Genomic DNA, 8,128 nt, shown 5'->3' on the forward strand with positions numbered 1-8,128 from the left:
TTAACCGGAAATGGGGCGAAATGAATTCATAAACACATCATTTACTGGAGCGTACGAGTGGTACGAGTACATATATCACGCCAACTTATGGAAAATTTCAATCTTCAGCGACTAATAGTGAGCAACGCTGACTTAGCAGTGAAATAATCTCTATATTTATGAAGGTCAGCCTTAAAGTATGTGACTAACGGTTGCAAATAAATTGCTTCAAATTGCTTGTATGCTTCAAATTTTTTGGGGAAGATTTTTCATTATGTCCTTATTAAGTTTATCAAAACGATATATTTAATACAAAAACAAGAGGAAAAGCTAAGGCCCCGTCATTAAAATGCAAACAAAATGTAAAAAACAATAAAGAATATTGTAATAAAAAACATTTTGATCGATTATATCTATCTAATATAGCGATGGCGATGGTAAACAAAAAAGAAAATTAACAATTAACATAGAGAAGAAATTTAGAGGAGTATTGAATAAAGATTTTTGTAATGCATTTAAGGTACACAATTCAACAACCACACTAAGCCAAATAGAAGCAGATGAAATTTTAAAATTTGCACATACGTTAGAATCATCGGAATAACAGATATATACATACATATTTAAAAATTAGTATAGCCTATACCCTTTGGGTACGGGCTAAAAAATTAAGTTTTCCTATGATGCGGCTTTCATTTATTAGTTTTTAAGTTATAAATTTTTCATCGCTTGGTGCAACTTCAATAAGTGGTTTCCTTTCCTACTATTTTAATTCTAGCTTTTTTCTTGAGCCCTTTAAGCCCCTTTTCCATTTGTAATAACAACACTGTTAAAGTTAACAGAATTGTGCTATGTTATTTTTTATGCCATGGTATGTTAACGAACTCTACGCTGTACAAATACAAAAGGATGTTTCCAAATTACTAAATTACTACTAACAACAATTACTAAATAACAGCTTTCAAATCTTAACTATTTTGTTCAAAACTTAAACCAGAACCGTCAATATTTCTTAACAATTTTGATTTCAACTCAATTTTGATTGCTATACAAATTTCTTCACGATCAAACATTTTATTGCATGCAGCAAAAAGTATGCTACAAAAAAGAATATGTTACATTATCTGCTTTGTTCGTAACAGAACTCTCCACTGTACAACTAATTTAATGCAGCTATAAGTATGCAACGTATTATTGTATATTCAAAAAAAATTATTGTTACAACTTAATTGCTAGCGCTGAAATTTTATTTTGGAATAAGAGCTTCATTTTTCGCTGAGTGTATCAAAAAACTGTAAAAAGACTGCCCTTATCGTGCAATTGATGACAAATCGGCTAGAATACACTTAACATTTTAAATAGTTTGTCGCACTTCAAATAAACTTCATTCAGTCTTTAAAACTAAGATGTATTTTGAAAATAAAAGCTGCAGATTAAGCGAATAAAACGTCAAAGTCGCGCCCGTGTTACTCTTTCGTCCCCTCTCTCAACCAGAGTTATAGGCTGCGCTGCAAAAATTGTTTTTGTGCATCGATTTTGATAAAAATGAAGATTATGATGTGGCACTATAAAATTTCCATTAATTCAAAATAAACATTTTTGTATTAAATGTGATTTTTGCACCGATCAGAGCCTATATTTATTTTGTAGATCTTTATTTTGTTCACATATGTAAGTCAGTCATGGTTTTATTCAAAAACGTCACCATTATTTAAATTTTGAATTGATTGATTTAAAAACTACAAAGAACTCTAGCATTCATTCTACTTTATTCTCTTTAAGTGAAGCAAAGAAGTTCTACACTTTTGTTTTTGTCAAGAGAAGCTAATCAGACTATGCAAATGGCTGGAGGTTCTCCCCCATTTCTTCGCTTTCCATTCCACTATGCAGCGCCCAGTCAAAGCAACAGGTAACAACACAGAGCAGCAGCAGCTTTAATTGCATTGTGGCCAAGGTAAGTGGCGAGAGCGTTCGCTCTGCCTTTAACTGGCTTTTCTGACATTTGGTTGCGAGAAACGAGAAAAAAGTTCGCGCACTCGCTCGCCAAAGCTCTGCTCAGCAACGACCGTTGGCTGTTGCTGTTGCTGTGGTTGTTGTTGATTTGAATGGCGCGTCATGTTGTTGTTGTGTTTCAACGGCTGAAACTCAGTGGCAAGAAGACAGCGACGACTTGTACTTTTGACTTTTGGTTGCCTCAGTGCGCTCCATGGCGCTCGCAGAGTTGACAGAGCTCGCCAGAAGGTGTACGACAACGCGACGGAGCAGACGTGTGCGCTTAAAATTGATCTCAACGGTGCTTTTTTTTATTAACCTGCCTCTGTATATGTGTGTATGTAAGTGTGATCGATCGCGACCGCGCCTTATTCGTGACGAAAAGCGTCTTTAAACAATTCAAAACGCCTGCGTAATGCAACAAATTTAAACAAAATGCCAAAAAAAGTGAAGAATCTATAAAATATATATATAATAAAAATGGCAAAATAAGTGGAAGTTTAATTGAAAAATCAGAAATTGTAATCTGACTGTGAATGTCAGTGTCTGTCTTTGTTCGTGTTTGTGAAAAAGTGAGGTTGTGTTGGTGCACCACTCATACGCTTTGGCCAAAAAGTATTACCAAACACACCAATACACAACAAAGCGAGCACAAAGAAATAAAAATAAAGCTACCGACTGACTGACCGCCGACCAAGCAAAGAACTTGGTTGCCAGTTGCTTGAGTTTTCAAAAGCGAAGAAGAGAACCGAAAAGAACAGAAAACAGATTTTCATATAATTAGTACATTATGGCCAACTGTGAGATGCCGTGGCGAGAGTTCGTTAGCGCGAATCTAAGCCATCGGGCCATGAAGATTGCCTCTTTGGTGCAGTTCAGCAAACTCACGCACGCATGCACGCACGCTTTCATGCACATGAAGAGCATCGCTGACTAATTGCCACACAAATACACACACACACATAATCACACATACCGCACATGCCAACTATAACTAACTAACAATTTTTGTGGCCAATAAACCCAGCAAACTATAACAAAATGTTGCACTTGCGCAGTCATCGCAGTAGCCGAAGCAACAATCGCAGCCAACGCTGCAAATTTACAGTGGTTTAGAATAGATTTTCATACCTCCCACGTACAACTCTGCTGAAAAGATTAAATGTTGTTATTTTTTCTTGAAATGGAATACAAACTCAATAGCTGAAGAACGCTTAAAAATCTTTAAAGAACCTCAATTTTGTTTACTAAATTACATACAAATATTCAACTTACTGTGGTTTAGAATAAAAAGTTGCTAAAATAAAGTCAAATTCAAATAAATAATAAATTCAAATTTTGTCATGAAATAGAAACTTAATAGTTGAAGAACTCTAGAGAACTTCACATTTTATATAAATATTTAACTTAGAATATATTATACTCAGTGCATCTTAAGCTTTGCTCTTCAATTTTATAATACCACTTTAATGTCATTGAAATTTTCAGAAGTTATGAGAAATGATTATAAGATGAAAAAGTTTATATAAAAATACACACCTTTTATTGAGTTTCAAGAGTAAATATTATAATTTCAAGTAACAATTTGCAAGAGCACTTTTAAACTCTTAGCTTAGCCGTGTTTTTCTACTCCACTATAATCATTACTGATCATATTTACCCACTTCGGGGTTAAATTATTTCATTAACTGCATACTTTTCGCTTCTACTGGGCTAAGCGATGTTAAATCAGTCAGTCTGTGTATGAATATAGATGAATACAACGATCTAAATACGATTCACATTACACTACGAATTGCTGAAGTAGATACAGATTTTCAGTTATTTATAAAGAATATTTATGCAAAAATTGCCGTTATTTAAATTTTCTTTTGGCACCATGACCTCTACCAACTTTTGAGAGAGAAATGTCATAGTCACGACGAATCTTAATTATTTAACAATAAAATATGTAATTACCACTTATTTACCACTGTGCGACGTGGACGTCAGCAGAATGCGTTGAGTCGCAACGTCGACGTCGTCGTCGTCGTCGGTGTGCAGTTTGTTGCACTTGCACGAATTCCGTCAGCTAGCAACGCTGTTTAGCTACTTCCCCTGTTACTTCCGTTCCATTACACGCTAATTCCTCCCTGCCGCTCCGCCCTACGAATCGACTATACATAGTATACTGAATTACTCATTGAACTGATGACGCGTTGGCTATTTGTTGTTGTCATGAAAGTAATGGCGACGTCGACGTTAAAGGAAGTTGGCATTATCAATCAGTTAAGAAACGGCAGGTAGGCCGGCAAGCATGCCACAAAAAGACGGTCAAGTGCATTTCTTGCTGTGAGCTTTATAGCTATGTACAATCAAAATCATGTACTTCTAGATAAAAGCTGCGATAAGCAATACCTTATCTTTCATATATACATAAGTATATATGTATGAACATACTCGTATATATATTTTCGACAGCCAAAACGTTTATTGTGTGAACAAAAATGCGGCCCAAAAATGTTGCTAATTCGGGAGCATATGAATTTATTTAGCATACTATTTCCATGAGCATTGTTTATAGGAAGGCGGAACAGGTCTGTAATTTGTTAGTCAAATTATGCAAATTACAATTTGTTTGCTTTCCAAATGATCAAAACAAATGAGAGATAGAATGATGACTAATTTGCTTGAAGAGTATATAAAATAGTAATTGTGCGTAATTATTGCGAGAGAGTCAGAGAAAATTAGCAATTTGAGAAAGCGTGGGAGAATAACATAAAGAAACTGGCAAAAAGATAACCGCCTTTATTAGCAACTAATAATGTTTCGTTCAATAAAGGGGATTTTACGGATTCAAGATTTCAAAAGTATGTTAAATATTTTACTAAGTAATCATAAATCGTTAGCTAGTTTGAACATTTCGATAGTTATTAAATAGTTTTTGGCATTATTGATTAAATTGGATAGAATTGAATAAATCAATATTTTCCCCTTCAAACATTTTAAGTATAGTCGTTTATAAATTGTATTTTTGGGCTCATATTTATATTAAGTGGGGCGTTTATATTCGACTTTAAAACTATAGTATGTACCTCAGCCCAGAGTCCTTGTAAAATTTGTATGTGTAAAAAAACATACATATATGGCTATACCTTGTATGAACCTGTTAAATATTCCAAAAATTCCAAGAAATACGGCAGTTATGGTAAATCAGTGATTGCATGGAAGAGGGGGGAGATTCCAAATCATTTTCATCATATTCACATAAGGTATCCTGGACTAATATTTTCCCTAGTCCCTAGGTCTTATAGTCTCTGAGATCCAGGTGTTCATACGGACAGACGGACGGACAGACAGACAGGACCAGATCGACTCGTCTTGTCATGCTGATCACTAATATGCTTGTTACATTTTTCAGCTCCTGCAAACCTAATATACTCTTGAACATTTCATGTACAGAGTATAAAAATACATTTCTTAACGTACGAAAAAAGCCCAAACGGACTCAAATATCCCTTCATAGTGAAGGTGTGCAATAAGAAACAGTTTTGAAAAATACGAGCTCCAAGTGGGGGAAAACAAGCTCCAAAGTTTGTTTGAAGAATCCGTATTTTGGTTTCTTGAATTTCTTGGGGACTGAATTTTTGGGGCTTTCTTGAGGTAAGAAAGATGGCCTGGAAGATTTGAACGTTCTCCCTAGGATAGAATCTGCCAAGGAGTGGTATGACAAACACGGATACCAACATTATATAGACTTACGTTTCCCCCTGGTCCACTCGTTTTCTAGTGGCTCCGACATAATAAAGCTGCTTAGGAAGATGGTCAATTCAGAGAGGCGAGGGTACTATACGTTCATCGATATTGTCATGGTGAAACTATTACGTTAATAGACCGCCCTTCAAGATAACGTCTTGCAAACAAAATCTTTTGTGTTCACAGAGCATGGAAATTCTCTTTGTTGCCATAAGAATTTGGCGCTTATAACGACATTAATAAACTAAATAAATCGAATTGTCTGATTAAATCAAAAAACATAAAATCAATTATACTATATAAAAACAAAATATTTACTTTATAAATGAAGATTGGAAATTTTCTTAATGAAGTCAACTTTTTGGGCGCAATGGTACTTGAATATGGCCTTAACCCGTTGTGAATTTGAAGAGATATCTTATCAAAATTTTCAAAGAAGTATGCAATAGTTTTTGGAAATAGCAAAAAAAAAGTTGGTTTTGATTTCAATGTTCATGTCACAGGACAAAGACAAATAAGAAGTTTCTTACAAAAACAATATTTTCGTGACCGAATCCCACGTAAGAAACTATACATCAGCCAGAGAAACAAACTTATACGTCGGGATTTCGCCAAAGAGTACATTAATATACTTGTAGTATACATATAAGACAATTTGCAGAAGTAATTTCAGATATTAAACACACAGGATCGCAAAAGTATAAAGATATATTTGCTCCTAAAAATATAATGCAGGCTGCTTCTCGTTACATGTGGACGATTTAAAATTTGGACCTGTGCATGTACATTTAGTTACACTGTTGTCTCATAAACCCATAAAACGGCAGGCAATGAAGTTTTAAATGCACTTTAGTCGCAACATAGCTTGCAGTTGAGTCACAAAAAGATATACGAGTATGTATGTTTTATAGATACGTCCATATATGCGTATGTATGAGTATATGTATATACATATGTAGATATACAATCAAATGCACCAATACACCCGCAAGTTAAAAACAAGCTGCTTTGCATATTCAATAAATAATGCTGGCTGTCTTCTGACCAACTGTTGACTCTTGATTGTGACTGACTGCAAGATCCAGACATAAAAGACCGACTTCTCGACACGCCCGCACCTTTGTCTTGCATTCTATGGCTTGCCATTAAGTTTAAGGCGGTAGACCCAGCAGATAAACAACAAAAGTTGAAAAATTGTAAGACGTTGGTGTGGAAAAGCCACAGAAACATAAAAAAAGAAATGCTTTCTTTCTACTACGCACACGTAACCCAACCAACCAAACAAGCAACAACAAACAACAACAAAGGTAAACTTTGTGCGTTTGCATGCGCCGTTCGACGTGCCATGTCAGAGTTTGTTGCGCACCTCACGCTGCCTCTCTCCATCTCTTGCTCTCTCTGTCACGGGTGCGCTCTTTCTCCCACCCATTTGTCTGCTGGCTTACTCTCTCTCGCTCAGGGCATGAATGAAATGCCTACACATTTACAGTTATTTTACAACTACTCACACACTAGCCGAGCGTCGCGACGTGAAGCCCATGACCAAACAGTGTCATACGTTTTTGGAAAATTCGACCAAAAAATTTAAGTTTGCTATTGTATTTTGAAATGTATGGTAATTTTAAAATAAATCAAAATTATTGTTTGTCTAATAGCTTTCAGATTTGTTAATTTATGAGTAATAGTATATCTTAAATCTTGAAATGACATTTCTTGTTCTAAAAAAAATGTATAAATGATACATTAAAGTTCATAATAAATTTTTGTAATAATAATAAAATAATAATAATAAAATGTTTTCAACTAATATACTACTAACTAATTTTGGGATATACCTCATTGTTGAAAACTTGCTTATAGCTCTCGTTCATTATAAATATTCATTCGATCTTTCGTTAGTTTTATACATTTCAACCACTGTGCGAAGTGGAGCTTCGCAGCAACTCCCCAAATGCTTTGCTGTTACTGTCATTGCTGCTGCTGTTGTTTTATTGTAGTTGTTGTGCTTGGACTTTTCTTTTGTTGCTGTTGTCATGGTATGCGTGTCGCTGTCGCTGCCGCTCAGCTAGTAATGCATAATTATAAACCCGCTCAGTTGCTGGTAACGGTTCTTTGCGTATGGACGTGTTTATTTGGTTGAAAACAAAATTATGAGACTATTACGAAGCTGACGTGTGTGTTTGTAAGTGTGTGTGTGTGTATAGGTATTTGTGTGTTTTGGTTTAGGCCAAGTGTTAAGCCATACGTGTGTTGGGTTTTGAAAGAAGCAGCCAAAAGTGAATAAGAAACTACTATATTTAGTGCGCAACATTCAAAATGAAAAGTATTGAGAGCTTTTCAAACGAAATTGCTTAACAAACGAAGTTTTAAAAATTGTTAAATTGTTTATAATAAAACGATTCTGTGATTTTTCAGCTAAAGT

This window comes from Scaptodrosophila lebanonensis, unplaced genomic scaffold (assembly GCF_003285725.1).
Source record: "Scaptodrosophila lebanonensis strain 11010-0011.00,11010-0021.00 unplaced genomic scaffold, SlebRS2 tig00001412-arrow-pilon, whole genome shotgun sequence".
NCBI classification, from domain to species: domain Eukaryota; kingdom Metazoa; phylum Arthropoda; class Insecta; order Diptera; family Drosophilidae; genus Scaptodrosophila; species Scaptodrosophila lebanonensis.